This window comes from Arachis ipaensis, chromosome B10, assembly GCF_059453495.1.
Source record: "Arachis ipaensis isolate K30076 ecotype BB chromosome B10, ASM5945349v1, whole genome shotgun sequence".
Taxonomy (NCBI): domain Eukaryota; kingdom Viridiplantae; phylum Streptophyta; class Magnoliopsida; order Fabales; family Fabaceae; genus Arachis; species Arachis ipaensis.
The window spans coordinates 84,079,638-84,094,478 of NC_142435.1; the positions used below are offsets into that span (position 1 = coordinate 84,079,638).

General features: G+C 39.5%; 1 non-coding gene across 1 annotated transcript; it reads right to left on the reverse strand.

The window, feature by feature from the left end:
- Nucleotides 1-10,420: 10,420 nt before the first annotated feature.
- Nucleotides 10,421-10,527, reverse strand: LOC148580666 (small nucleolar RNA R71). The gene has a single exon (XR_015896001.1). It is a non-coding gene; the product is annotated as a small nucleolar RNA R71 (small nucleolar RNA).
- Nucleotides 10,528-14,841: the final 4,314 nt, after the last annotated feature.

Below are 14,841 nucleotides of genomic sequence, written 5' to 3' on the forward strand. Positions count from 1 at the left end.
TTGATCTTCAAAGTGTTCTTGGTGTTCATCTTGACATTCAAAGTGTTCTTGCATGCATTATTTGTTTTGATCTTAAATTCTTACGTCTTGTGTCATTTTGTTGTTTTTCTCTTTCTTCATTAATTCAAAAAAAAATTAAAAATAATATCTTTCCCTTATTTTACTCATAAATTCGAAATTCTGGATTGACTTAGTCAAAAATTTTTAAAATTTAGTTGTTTCTTGTTAGTCAAGTCAAAATTTCAATTTAAAAAAATCTATCTTTTCAAATCTTTTTCAATTTTCTTTCATGTTTTTTGAAAATTCTTCAAAATAAGTTTTCAAAATCTTTTTCTTATTTTTATTTCATAATTTTCGAAATCTTTGCTAGCATTGAATGTTTTGATTCAAAAATTTCAAGTTTGTTACTTTCCTGTTAAGAAAGGTTCAATCTTTAAATTCTAGAATCATATCTTTTAGTTTCTTGCTAGTCAAGTCATTAACTTTAATTTTAAAAATCAAGTCTTTTTAATTCCCTTTTCAATCTTTTTCAAAATAAATTTCAAATCATATCTTTTTCAAAACTTTAATTTCAAAATCTTTTTCTAACTTCTTATCTTTTCAAAATTTACTTTCAAATCTTTTTCAATTAACTACTTGACTTTTTGTTTGTTTTACTATTTCTTATTTTTTTCGAAACCACCTAACTATTTTTGTCTCTCTAATTTTCGAAAACCACTAACAACTTTTTCAAAATTCTTTTTAATTAACTAATTGTTTTAAATTCTAATTTTATTTTATTTATTTTAATAATTTTGAATTTTAACTATTAATTAAAATAAAAACAAAAATATTTTTTCTTTCCTTTTAAATTAATATTCGAATACACACACACTCTCTCATCTCTTTCTATTTATTTATTTAATTACTAACACTTCTCTTCTTCTTAAAATTTGAACCCCCTCCCTCTCTCCGTGTTCGAATTCTCTTTATTCTCTCTCTACCTCATTCTTCTATTCTTCTCTTCTTCTACTCACATAAAGAAATCTCTGTACTGTGACATAGAGGATTCCACTATTCTCTTTGTTCTCTTCTTTTTCATATGAGCAGGAACAAGGATAAGGACATCCTTGTTGAAGCTGATCCTGAACCTAAAAGGACTCTGAAGAGGAAGCTAAGAGAAGCTAAAGTACAACACTCTGGAGAGGACCTAACAGAAATTTTCAAAAAAGAAGTAAACATGGCAGCCGAAAACAACAATGGTGGAGATGCAAGGAAGATGCTTGGTGACTTTACTGCACCAACTTCCGACTTCTATGGAAGAAGCATCTCAATTCCTGTAATTGGAGAAAACAACTTTGAGCTTAAACCTCAATTAGTTTCTCTAATGCAGAAGAATTGCAAGTTTTATGGACTTCCATTGGAAGATTCTCATCAGTTCTTAGCTGAATTCTTGCAAATCTGTGACACTATTAAGACCAATGGGGTTAATCCCGAGGTCTACAGACTTATGCTTTTCCCTTTTGCTGTAAGAGACAGAGCTAGGACATGGTTGGACTCACAACCTAAAGAAAGCCTGAACTCTTGGGAAAATTTGGTCAATGCTTTCTTGGCCAAATTCTTTCCACCTCAAAAGATGAGCAAGCTTAGAGTGGAAGTCCAAACCTTCAGACAGAAGGAAGGCGAATCCCTCTATGAAGCTTGGAAAAGATACAAGCAATTGATCAGAAGGTGTCTTTCTGACATGCTTTCAGAATAGAGCATCTTATGCATATTCTATGATGGTCTGTCTGAATTGTCCAAGATGTCATTGGACCACTCTGCTGGTGGATCTCTTCATCTGAAGAAAATGCCTACAGAAGCCCAGGAACTCATTGAAATGGTTGCAAATAACCAGTTCACGTATACTTCTGAAAGAAATCCTGTGAATAATGGGATGACTCAAAAGAAAGGAGTTCTTGAGATTGATACTCTGAATACCATATTGGCTCAGAATAAAATATTGACTCAGCAAGTCAATGTGATTTCTCAGAGTCTGACTAGAATGCAAGCTGCATCCGGCAGTACCAAAGAAGTCTCCTCTGAAGAAGAAGCTTATGACCCTGAGAATCCTGGAATGGAAGAAGTGAATTATATGGGAGAATCCTATGGAAACACTAACAATCCTTCATGGAGAAATCATCCAAATTTCTCATGGAAGAATCAACAGAAGCCTAATCAAGGATTCAATAATAATAATGGTGGGAGAAATAGGTTTGGCAATAGCAAGCCTTTTTCCATCATTTTCTCAGCAACAGACAGAGAATTCTAAGTAGAGCCTCTCTGACTTAGCAACCATAGTCTCTGATCTATCTAAGCCCACTCTCAGTTTCATGACTGAAACAAGGTCCTCCATTAGAAATTTGGAGGCACAAGTGGGTCAGCTGAGGAAAAGAGTTACTGAACTCCCTCCAAGTACTCTCCCAAGCAATACAGAAGGGAATCCAAAGAGAGAATGCAAGGCCATCAATATACCCAAAATGGCCTAGAGGAGGGAAAGGCAGTGATTTCCAGTGAGGAAGACCTCAATGGACGTTCACTGACCACTAAGGTGTTCCCTATTGAGGAACCAAAGGAATCTGAGGCTCATATAGAGACCATAGAGATTCCACTAAACTTACTGTTGCCATTCATGAGCTCTGATGATTATTCGTCCTCTGAAGAGGATGAAGATGTTGTTGACGAACAACTTGCTCAGTATCTAGGAGCAATCATGAAGCGAAATGCCAAGCTATTTGGTAATGAGACTTGGGAGGATGAACCTCCATTTCTCATCAATGAACTGAATGCTTGGGCTCAACTGAAATTACCTCAGAAGAAACCGGATCCCGGAAAGTTCTTATACTTTATACCATAGGCACCATAACCTTTGAGAAGGCTCTGTGTGACCTGGGTTCAGGAATAAACCTCATGCCACTCTCTGTAATGGAGAAACTAGGGATCTTTGAGGTACAAGCTACAAGAATCTCACTAGAGTTGACAAACAAATCAAAGAAACAGGCTTATGGACTTGTAGAGGATGTCTTAGTAAAGGTTGAAGGCTTGTACATCCTTGCTGATTTCATAATCCTAGACATTGGGAAGGAAGAGGATGAATCCATTATCCTTGGAAGACCCTTCATAGCCACAGCAAAAGCTGTGATTGATATGGACAGAGGAGAGTTAGTCCTTCAATTGAATGAGGACTACCTCGTGTTTAAGGCTCAAGGATCTTCTTCTGTAACCATGGAGAGGAAGCATGAAAAGCTTCTCTCAATACAGAGTCAAACAGAGCCCCCACACTCAACTTCTAAGTTTGGTGTTGGAAGGCCACCATTAAGCTCTTAGTCTCTGTGAAGCTCTCTAAGAGCTCACTGTCAAGCTATTGACATTAAAAAAGTGCTTATTGGGAGGCAACCCAATGTTATTAATTATATTTATTTATTTTCCATTATCAAGTTATGTTTTCTTTAAGTAGATGATCATGTGGAGTCACAAAAATAACTGCAGAATTAAAGCGGAATGAGAAACAGCATCAAAAATAGCACACCCTAGAGGACATGCTTATTGGATAGCAGAATGGGCATTTAACGCCCTGTTTGGCAGTATTTTGGGTGTTAAACGCCAGAATTGGCAGACAGACTGGCGTTTAACGCTAGAAAAGGGTGTTTGATGTCTGGTTGGCGTTAAACGCCAGAAAAGGGCATCAGCCTGGCGTTTAACGCCAGAAAAGGTAGCAGAGTTGGCGTTAAATGCCAGAAATGGCACACAGTGGGCGTTTAAACGCCAGAAAGGTGCAGGGACCCGAATTCCTTGACACCTCAGGATCTGTGGACCCCACATGATCGCCACCTACCCCACGTCTCTTTCTCTCCTCTTCACACCTTTCCATAACACTCTTTCCTAAAATCTCTTCACCACTCATATCCATCTACTATTCCCCAAAACCTACCAACCCCACCTACCTCACCATTCAAATTTAAAAACATTTCCCTCCCAACCCAACCCCCTCATACACGACTTCCCTCTCTCTCTCTTACCCTATAAATACCCCTCCTTACCACCTTCAATTTCACATATCATAAACACTTACCCCCTTAGCCGAATCCAACACACCCCTCCATTTCCTCCATTTCTTCTTCTTCTCCTCATTTCTTTCTTCTTTTACTCGAGGACGAGCAAACCTTTTAAGTTTGGTGTGGGAAAAAGCTCTGCTTTTTGTTTTTCCATAACCATTAATGGCACCTAAGGCCGGAGAAACCTCTAGAAAGAGGAAAGGGAAGGCAATTGCTTCCACCTCTGAGTCATGGTAGATGGAGAGATTCATCTCAAAAGTCCATAAAGACCACTTCTATGAAGTTGTGGCCAAGACAAAGGTGATCCCCGAGGTCCCCTTCATGCTCAAAAAGAGTGAATATCCGGAGGTCCGATGTGAGGTTCGAAGAAGAGGTTGGGAAACTCTCACCAACCCCATCCAACAAGTCGGAATCTTAATGGTTCAAGAGTTCTATACTAATGCATGGATCACTAAGAACCATGATTAAAGTGTGAACCCAAACCCAAAGAATTGGCTCACAATGGTTCGGGGGAAATACTTGGATTTCAGTCCAGAAACTGTGAGATTGGCATTCAACTTGCCAATAATGAGAGGAGATTCTCATCCTTTCACTAGAAGAGTCAACTTTGATCAAAGGTTGGACCAAGTCCTCACAGGCATTTGTGTGGAAGGAGCACAATGGAAGAGAGACTCAAGAGGCAAGCCAGTTCAATTGAGAAGGCCTGACCTCAAACCCGTGGCTAGAGGATGGTTAGAGTTCATCCAACGCTCTATCATTCCTACTAGCAACCGATCCAAAGTAACTATGGATGGGCTATCATGATCCATAGTATCATGATTGGGGAGGAAGTAGAAGTTCATGAGATCATATCTCTAGAACTATACAAGGTGGCTGACAAACCTTCCACTTCAGCAAGGTTAGCCTTTCCTCATCTCATCTGTCACCTATGCAATTCAGCTGGAGTTGTCATAGAGGAAGACATCCTCATTGAAGGAGACAAGCCTATTACTAAGAAGAGGATTGAGCAAACAAGAGAGCCCACTCATGGACCTCAACAAGAGCATAAGGAAATCCCTCATCAAGAAATCCATGATATGCCTCAAGGGATGCATTTCCCTCCACACAACTATTGGGAGCAACTCAACACCTCTTTAGGAGATTTGAGTTCCAACATGGAGCAACTAAGGGTGGAGCACCAAGAGCACTCTATCATCCTCCATGAAATCAGAGAAGACCAAAAGGCCATGAGAGAAGAGCAACGAAAGCAAGGAAGAGACATAGAGGAGCTCAAAAACTCCATTGGTTCTTCAAGAGGAAGAAGAAGCCATCATCACTAAGGTGGACCCGTTCTTTAATCTCCTTATTTATTTTCTTTTCTGTTTTCGGTTTTTATGCTTTATGTTTTGACTATGTTTGTGTCTTCATTACATGATCATTAGTGTTTAGTGTATATGTCTTAAAGCTATGAATGTTCCATGAATCTGTCACCTTTCTTAAATAAAAAGTGTTTTCTGCAAAAGAGCAAGAAGTACATGAATTTCGAATTTTATCTTGAAAATAGTTTAATTGTTTTGATGTGGTGGCAATACTTTTTTTTTCTGAATGAATGCTTGAACAGTGCATATTTTTAATAGTGAAAAATCATAAAATTGATTCTTGAAGCAAGAAAAAGCAGTGAAAAATACAAAGCTTGCGAAAAAAAAAGAAAGTGGCAAAAAATAAAGAAAAAAGAAAGAAAAAGAAAAAGCAAGCAGAAAAAGCTAGTAACCCTTTAAACTAAAAGGCAAGGGTAAAAAGGATCCAAGGCTTTGAGCATTAATGGATAGGAGGGCCCAAAGGAATAAAATCCTGGCCTAAGTGGCTAAATCAAGCTGTCCCTAACCATGTGCTTGTGGCGTGAAGGTGTCAAGTGAAAAACTTGAGACTGAGTGGTTAAAGTTGTGGTCCAAAGCAAAAAGAGTGTGCTTAAGAGCGCTGGACACCTCTAACTAGGGACTCTAGCAAAGCTGAGTCACAATTTGAAAAGGTTCACCCAGTTATGTGTCTGTGGCATTTATGTATCCGGTGGTAATATTGGAAAACAAAATGTTTAGGGTCACGGCCAAGACTCATAAAGTAGCTGTATTCAAGAGTCAAGATACTAAACTACGAGAATCAATAACACTATCTGAATTCTGAGTTCCTATGGATGCCAATCATTCTGAACATCAAAGGATAAAGTGAGATGTCAGAAACAAAAAGCTACTAGTCCCGCTCATCTAATTGAAACTAATCTTCATTGATATTTTTGAAACTTATTGTATATTCTCTTCTTTTTATCCTATTTTGTTTTTAGTTACTTGGGGACAAGCAACAATTTAAGTTTGGTGTTGTGATGAGCGGATAATTTATACCCTTTTTGGCATTGTTTTTACATAGTTTTTAGTATGTTTTAGTTACTTTTTATTATATTTTTATAAGTTTTTATGAAAAAATCTCATTTCTGGACTTTACTATGAGTTTGTATGTTTTTCTGTGATTTCAGGTATTTTCTGGATGAAATTAAGGGACCTGAGCAAAAATCTGATTTAGAGGTTGAAGAAGGACTGCAGATGCTGTTGGATTCTGACTCTCATGCACTCGAAATGGATTTTTGGGAGCTACAGAAGCCCAATTGGCGCGATCTTAATTGCGTTGGAAAGTAGACATCTTGGGCTTTCCAGCATTATATAATAGTCTATATGTTTCGTGAGATTTGATGGCCCAAACTGGCGTTCAAACGCCCACCCGAGCTGCCATAAAACGCCAGAACTGGCACCAAAACTGGAGTTAAACGCCCAAACTGGCATCCAAGCTGGCGTTTAACTCCAAGAATGGCCTATTAATAAACCCCCTTTGTAGGGTTTATCTTGTGTTAAATTTAGAGCATTTTGATAACCTTTCTTCACATTTATTCAATGAAATAGCATGATTTTGTGATTGATCCCTTATTTGTGCTTAAATGTGAAAACATGCTCTTAGACCTATAATTTTATGAATTTCTATTTCCCTTTGATTCTACTAGATTCTTTGATATGGTTGTTAGTGATTTCAGAATTAAAACAAGGCTAGGAATGGATCAAGGGAGCAAGGAAGGAAGCATACAAGTGGAGAAGATCATGAAAAGCCAAAGAATTGAACTCGCCCATGGACGCATGCATACACCAGGCGCTTACGCGCACCTTGCGAAATCACCCATGGACGCGTACGCGTGCTGTGCGCGTACGCGTTGATGCCAGGGCATTTTGGCCAGTTTCACTGACCTTTTCTTTACTGTTTTAGGGTAGTTTCATGCATTTTCTTAAGCAAATAAGCAAATTTTGGTTAGATATTCACTTACATCTTGATTCAAGCAAACATTGTGAACTTTACATGATTTCATGAGAATTATGCATGAATTTAATGACAAATTGGATAATGCATGATCTCATGACTTGGAATAGAGCTTTGATGCACTTTAATTGCTTGATTTCAGGACAAAGGAAGCAAGGAAGAACCACGTTAGTAGCCACGTTAGTCTAATTAACGTGACCACTAACGTGGAATGGGAGCTAGCTTGCAACGTTAATGAGAAAAGTGATCGCCAATAACGCCTTCAAAAGCCATTATAGCCCACGTTAGTTGCCATATTAATAACGTTAACGTGGAAGCTAATGTGGAAGAGAAGTGAAGCACCAACGTTAGTGGTAAAAGTGAATACCACTAACGTTGGAAAAAGGGGCACACTTGGCCACATTAAGAGTCACGTTAATTGCATTAACGTAAATTCTAACGTGGAAGGGACAAGGAATTGCCAACGTTAGTGACACTCACCTTTGTCAGTAACGTTGGATTAAGCCACTATTAAGCCACTATTGCCCACATTAGTTGCCACGTTAATTACATTAACGTGGAAGAGGAATTGATGGACCAACGTTAGTGACACTCACCTTTGTCACTAATGTTGGAGATGGCAATCACAACCACGTTAGTGGTCACGTTAATCTAATTAACGTGAACTCTAACGTGGGAAGGAGGGGCATTTGGAGCGTTAGTGACAAAGGTAAGTGTCACTAACGCTCTCGAGGAATAGGCAAGTCCACGTTAAAGGTCACGTTAGCTATACTAACGTGAACTCTAACGTGGGGAAAAGGGGCAATAAGCAACGTTATTGGAAAAGGTGAATGCCAATAACATTTGTGAAGGACCAAGAGACAACGTTAGTGGTCACATTAGTGCCACTAACATTGAAGTTAACGTGAATCAATTTTGGCTTGGAACGTTAGTGAAAAAGGTGATCGTCACTAACGTTCTCGAACCCACACTTTCACTTAACGTTAACACCACTAACGTCCTAACTAACGTCCATGCCTAACTCACACTTTCTCTACAAGCAAAGCTGAGCCCACTGAAGAGTGTAACTGCTTCAACTAAAGATCCAAAGGCCGATATCCAAGACTTGAACTTGCCAACTAGAAGATCAGAAGAGTAGTATATATAGGAGTAGTTTTGAACTAGTAAGGGAGCTTTTTGGCATTTTGTGGAGAACTACACTCTGTATATTTTACTTTCCCTGCACTTTCTAGTTTTAGTTTTCAGAATGTATTTTTCATTTACGCTTTCCATTCCCAGAGCTATGAACAACTAAACCCCTTTCATTGGGTTAGGGAGCTCTGTTGTAATTTGATGGATCAATAATAGTTTTCATTATTCTTTTTCTTTCTTTTCTCTTGATTTTACTAGAAAGCTTTCAATCTTCATCCTATTGGTTAGTTGTCTTGGAAAAGAAGCTATTCATACTTGGATCTCTTCGGATCTTGGAAGAGGAATGAAGAGATCATGGTAGAAATGCTTTCTCATGTTGGACCAAATTGGGGTTTGGATGGATATGGTGACATATAATCCTACCAACACTTTGATTTGGGAATACATGTGGTATAACCAGTGTCCATACTTCATCTCTTCTCATGAGCAATTAGACCAAGAAATTGGCTATTGATCAAGATTTGAGAGATTGGGTTGCCAAGGAATTGGAATCCAATCACTTAAGATTGCCAAGGAGATCAATGAATGCATTGATTGAGGAAGAGATGAGAATGAACTTGATCCGGAGAATACAACATCTCCTGAGCCCAATGAATCCTTCACTTCTGATCTTACCCATTCTCTTTACTTTCTGCCATTTACCTTTATGTTCATTTCCCCAAATCCCCATTTAAGATTCTGCAATTTACTTTCCGTCATTTACATTTCGTCATTTACTTCCAGCAATTACATTTTCTGTTATTTACTTTCCCACCATTTACTTTTCTGCAAATCTCAACTTAATTCCTTCTTAGCTCAACTAGAACATTCCTCTGATTAAAGTTGCTTGACCAATCAATCTCTGTGGGATTCGACCTCATTCTATTGTGAGTTTTTACTTGACGACAACTCGGTATACTTGTTGAGGGAAAATTGTTGAGAGACAAGTTTCCATGAATCAAGTTTATGCCGCTGTTGCCGGGGATTGATTTTGTATCAACAATGATTAAATTGTTGGATAGCTAGATTGAGAATTTTTCTTTTGTTTTGTTTAAATTCTGTTTGAGTGATTTACTTTCAGTTTTAGTTATTTTCTTTCCTTTACCCCTTACCGGTTTGTGGTGTTCTCTTATTTGTTGCAATTCAGTTCACTAACCCACTTACTGTTTGATATATTGCATCACTCACACTAATAGCATTTCTGACGAGAATACTTCCTGCATTTGTCTCCTTCTTGCTTGTGCCTTGTTGGTTGTATGACAGGTAGAAGAAGCAGGGCTTCAACTTCCTTTGATTCTGAACCTGAGAGGACCTTCCTTAGACTAAGGAGGGAAGCAAGAGGAAAGAGAGTTGTTAGTGCTGAGGAAGAGGAGGAGTATTTTGAACCAGACATGGATGAGAATATGGAGAACCATCATGAAGAAGAGGCTCACAACCATGGCAGAGAAGGTCCAGTGCATCATGCTGGACAAGATAGAAGAGTTCTAGGCTCTTATATCAATCCAAACCCAGGAAACTGTGGAAGTAGCATCCAAAAGCCAACCATGCATGCCAATAACTTTGAATTAAAGCCACAGCTCATCACCCTTGTTCAGAACAACTGTTCATTCGGAGGAAGTGTCCAAGAAGACCCCAATCAATATCTAACCACCTTCCTGAGGATATGTGATACTGTGAAGTCTAATGGTGTTCATCTTGATACCTATAGATTGCTTTTATTCCCCTTTTCACTCAAGGACAAAGCATCTAAATGGCTGGAGTCTTTCCCGAAGGAGAGCTTAATAACCTGGGAAGATGTGGTGAACAAATTCTTGGTGAGATTCTATCCTCCTCAAAGAATCAACAGGTTGAGAGCTGAGGTACAAATCTTCAGCCAATAAGATGGTGAAACTCTCTATGAAGCATGGGAGAGGTTTAAGGACTTGACAAGAAGGTGCCCGCCAGATATGTTCAATGAATGGGTGCAGTTACACATTTTCTATGAAGGTCTTTCTTATGAATCAAAGAAGGCAGTAGACTACTCATCCGGGGGATCTCTGAACAAGAAGAAGACCATTGAAGAAGCCATAGATGTCATTGAGACTATAGCTGAGAATGACTACTTCTATGCTTCTGAAAGAGGCAACACTAGAGGAGTGATGGAGGTAAGCAACGTAGATACACTGTTGGCTCAAAACAAGATGATCACCAAGCAGCTGGCTGACCTTACCAAGAAGATGGAAAGGAACCAAGTAGCAGCAATCACCACCTCATCAGCAGCTCAAGAAGGAGTAAATGCAGAGGCAGAGGGTGATCAGGAACAAACCAACTACATTGGGAACTCACCTAGGCAGACCCATGATCCATACTCCAAAACTTATAATCCTGGTTGGAGGAATAACCCAAACTTTGGGTGGAGAAATCAACAAGATCAAGGCCAAGATCAGAGACATCACAACCCCAACAACAATGTAGCTCACCAATATTTCACACAGAGATCATATCAGCACCCACCTAACAACACTTCTCAACATCCATATCAAAACCAAAATGGCCATTCTCATCCCTCCAATCTCAACTCACCATCATCCGAAGATAGACTCTCAAGGATTGAGACTCTACTTGAAGGCATATGTAAGAAAATCCAAGATAACAAGGTATTCAAGGAGGAGGTGCGGGCCAATATAAAAAACCAAGGACACGCCATCAAGAGGCTAGAATTTCAAGTGGGATACCTCTCTGAGAAGATTCCCAAACCTACTGACAGCTTCCCAAGTGACACAGAGAAAAACCCGAGAGGTGAAGTAAAGAAAGTAAGATGGGAAGAATGCAAGATGGTCACTATAAGTGATAAGGGGATTGAGAAAAAGCTGAACAAATCATTCGTACAACCTAGAGACACCTCAGCAGAAAAGCAGGAAGAGGATCACCAAGAAACCAAAATTACACAGAAGGAGATTCTGAAACTCTATGCACTTTTTCCCCAAATACTCAAGGGTGGTGTAGAAAAGAGAATATACTCAAAGTTCCTTGATATGTTTGCATCTCTCCATGTAAACATACTATTTATCAAGGCTCTCCAACAAATGCCCTCATACATTAAGTGTATGAAGGAGCTGCTGACCAAGAAAAGCTCACTCAAAGGAGGGCAAACAATAGTGATGAATAAGGAGTGCAGTGCTCTCATTCAACCAGAGTTGCCTACAAAAAGGAAGGATCCAGGGAGTTTTCACATCCCCTATGCCATAGGAGAAACAGTAATTGATAAGGGACTCTGTGATCTGGGAGAAAGCATTAATTTAATGCCTCTATCCCTCATGAAGAAGCTGCAGATCAATGAGCTAATGCCCACAGATGTAGTCATCAGGTTGGCTGACAAAACTTAAAAACAAGCAGTAGGAGTGGTTGAAAACGTGTTGGTGAAGGTTGGGAACTACTTCCTTCCCACAGACTTTGTCATATTGGAAATGGAAGAAAGTAACCTCCATCCAATCATGTTGGGAAGACCATTTCTGGCTACAGCCAGAGCGCTTATAGATGTGGAGCGAGGAGAGCTAATCCTGAGGATACATGATGAACAACTCGCATTCAATGTCTTCAAACCCTCACAAGAAGCAGATCAAGAAAACAAGGAACCAAGGGAAGAACACGACAAGGCACTGGTGGAAGAAACAAGCATTGAAACACAAGTTGTACACTTGGGAATCCCTTTGGCTGGTAAGCAAAACAGTCAGAAGGTACCACAGCTAAAGGAAATCCAAGAGGAACCAAAACCACCAGATTCATATGAGACCAGCAACAAAATTTTCTTGGAAAAAGAGGCCACAAAGAGCAAGGCAACATTAAAAGAAACAAAGAAGAAGGCACCAAGGAGATGGAGGAACAAGAAGATCCCTACAGAGGATTTCTCTCCAGGGGATAAAGTGATCTTAGCTTATCTCCCAGTTATCCCACCTCATCTCCCTACCATCCCATCTCAGATGCCTAAAGTTTTCACCATCAACAGAATTCTCTCATTAGAACACATGGAGATCCTTAACGAAGCCAATGGAGATAGATTCACTGCAAGGGGGGAAGATTTGAAGCATTACCAACCACCCTGACAAAGACAGAACGTCAAGCTAGTGACGCTAAAGAAGCGCTTCATGGGAGGCAACCCATGTTTTATATGCTTTTAAAGTAGTTAATAATGCAAGGTTCATGCATTCCAAATTAACTTTGACATATACTTGAATGAATCCTTTTATGCAACATATAATGAAGAACATGTTTGGTGTTCAAGGCACACTAAGAGGACATGAATGTAATTCATATCATGTTACTCTTAGAACCTTGAACAAATCTTTTTACACCACATGGCTACAAACTAAGTTTGGTGTCACCAATGTTGCATACATGGATAACTAAATAGTTAGTTGGTTTGCATTCATGAATAACACTTAGTCATTTAAAAACAAAAATTTTAAAAAGTAGTTATTCTTTCCTTTTTTTTAATTTTGCCGCCATTATCCAAAAAGTTATTAATAACATTCTTTTTTTAGGGGAAATGAAGGGAAGTTTGGAAGGAATTGATGGGACAATTGAAGAAGGAGGGTTCGGCCACTTCAAAAAGAGGGGACTATACACATGTCTTCAAGGGGAATGCATTGGAAAATGTTGCCATGCAGCATTGGAAGAATGACACGCTTGGAAATCGAACCAACCCCATCATAAAGTTGATGATCCTTGTGCTCATCCCATGCTAAACCCTATCCGTTCATCATACACCCACACCATCAATCCACACCTTTCATTTACTCACAACTTTTCTATATAAGTGGTTCTTATTCCATACCCCTTTCACATTTCAATTCCCATTCTTTGTACTTCTCACTTTCGAAACCCAACACCTCTTACCCCATCAAAGATACTTTCACCAATCATCCATACTTTTATAAATTCAAATTCGGAAGTCACTCATGGCCTCATCCAGCTCTAAAAGACGAAAGGGGAAGGAGCCTATGGAGTAACGCCCTTTTGATGAAAAGAAGTTTAGAACCTCTCACCATGCACTTCAATTTGGGTGGATGGCTGATAAGGAGATCATATATGAGCTAGGCTTTCAAGTCAAGAAAACTGAGTGCCCCGAAATTTCGGAGAAAGTGGAAAAAAGAAGATGGGAAATCCTTACTGATCCAGTCACTAAAGTAAATGTAACCCTTGTAAGAGAGTTTTATGCAAATGTGGTCCGGTATGATAAGGCAGATGAGTCCTATATAAGTTTTGTAAGAGGAGCAACAGTGAATTTTAGTCCCATGAGCATTATGAGGGCGTTAAAAGTAAGAATCATACCATTTGCAGAGGAAAGCTATCACTCCAGAATAGATAGCAGTCCCAATTATGACTAGATTGTGCAAGATATTTGCGTGCAAGGAGCTGATTGGGTACGAGATCCTCAAAGAAAGCCCAAGTTCATCAAGAGAGGAGACCTTACCCCTGAAGCAAAGGGGTGGTTCGAAATTGTAAGAAGATCCATCCTCTCTGCCGGGAATAACTCAGAGGTGAATCTTAAGAGAGCAACAATGGTGCAATGTATACTAAAAGGGGAGGGGGGAGATCAAGGTTCATGAACTCATAGCCCAAGGCATTAGGAAGATGGCTGAGAAAAGCGATTCTGGAGGAAAGTTAGGCTACCCCAGTACTATTTTCCGTCTGTGTGATAGAGCTGGGATGGTGTTCGAAGATGAGAACCCCGAATGGATAAAAGCTGGCATCCCTATTACTGTTCGACGGATGCATGCTGTTGCATCTCTCCTACCTCAGCGAAGGCTAAGAAAGAGGACAGCCGATCAACTGGTAGAAGGACAAGACCTAGGGGAGCAAGCTCCAGCCACTTTGGACATGCACCAATTACAGGAAGCCATTGATGGCTTATCTAGACAATATGTGGAGAATCAAGGGACACAGAAAGAGCTTCAACTACAAATGATGAACCACCAAGAAGAATCACTCTCTAGATGGATGAATCAACAGGAGAAGTGGCGAAAGCAAATGATGGAACAGCAATTGGAACAAGGGAAACAGTGGGGTGAATCCTTCCACAGGTTGGAACAAAGGCAAGACCAACAACAAGAAGCCATCCAAAAGCTAATCAATATCCAAGCACATCAAGGTGCACACATACATGAGATTTATCGGAAACAAATAGAACAGGCAGAACTCTTCGACGAATACAGGGCATTTTCAGAAGGAGTTTACATGAGTGAGACTGGACATCATGTGAACACTCAAGCCAGGCTAGGATACT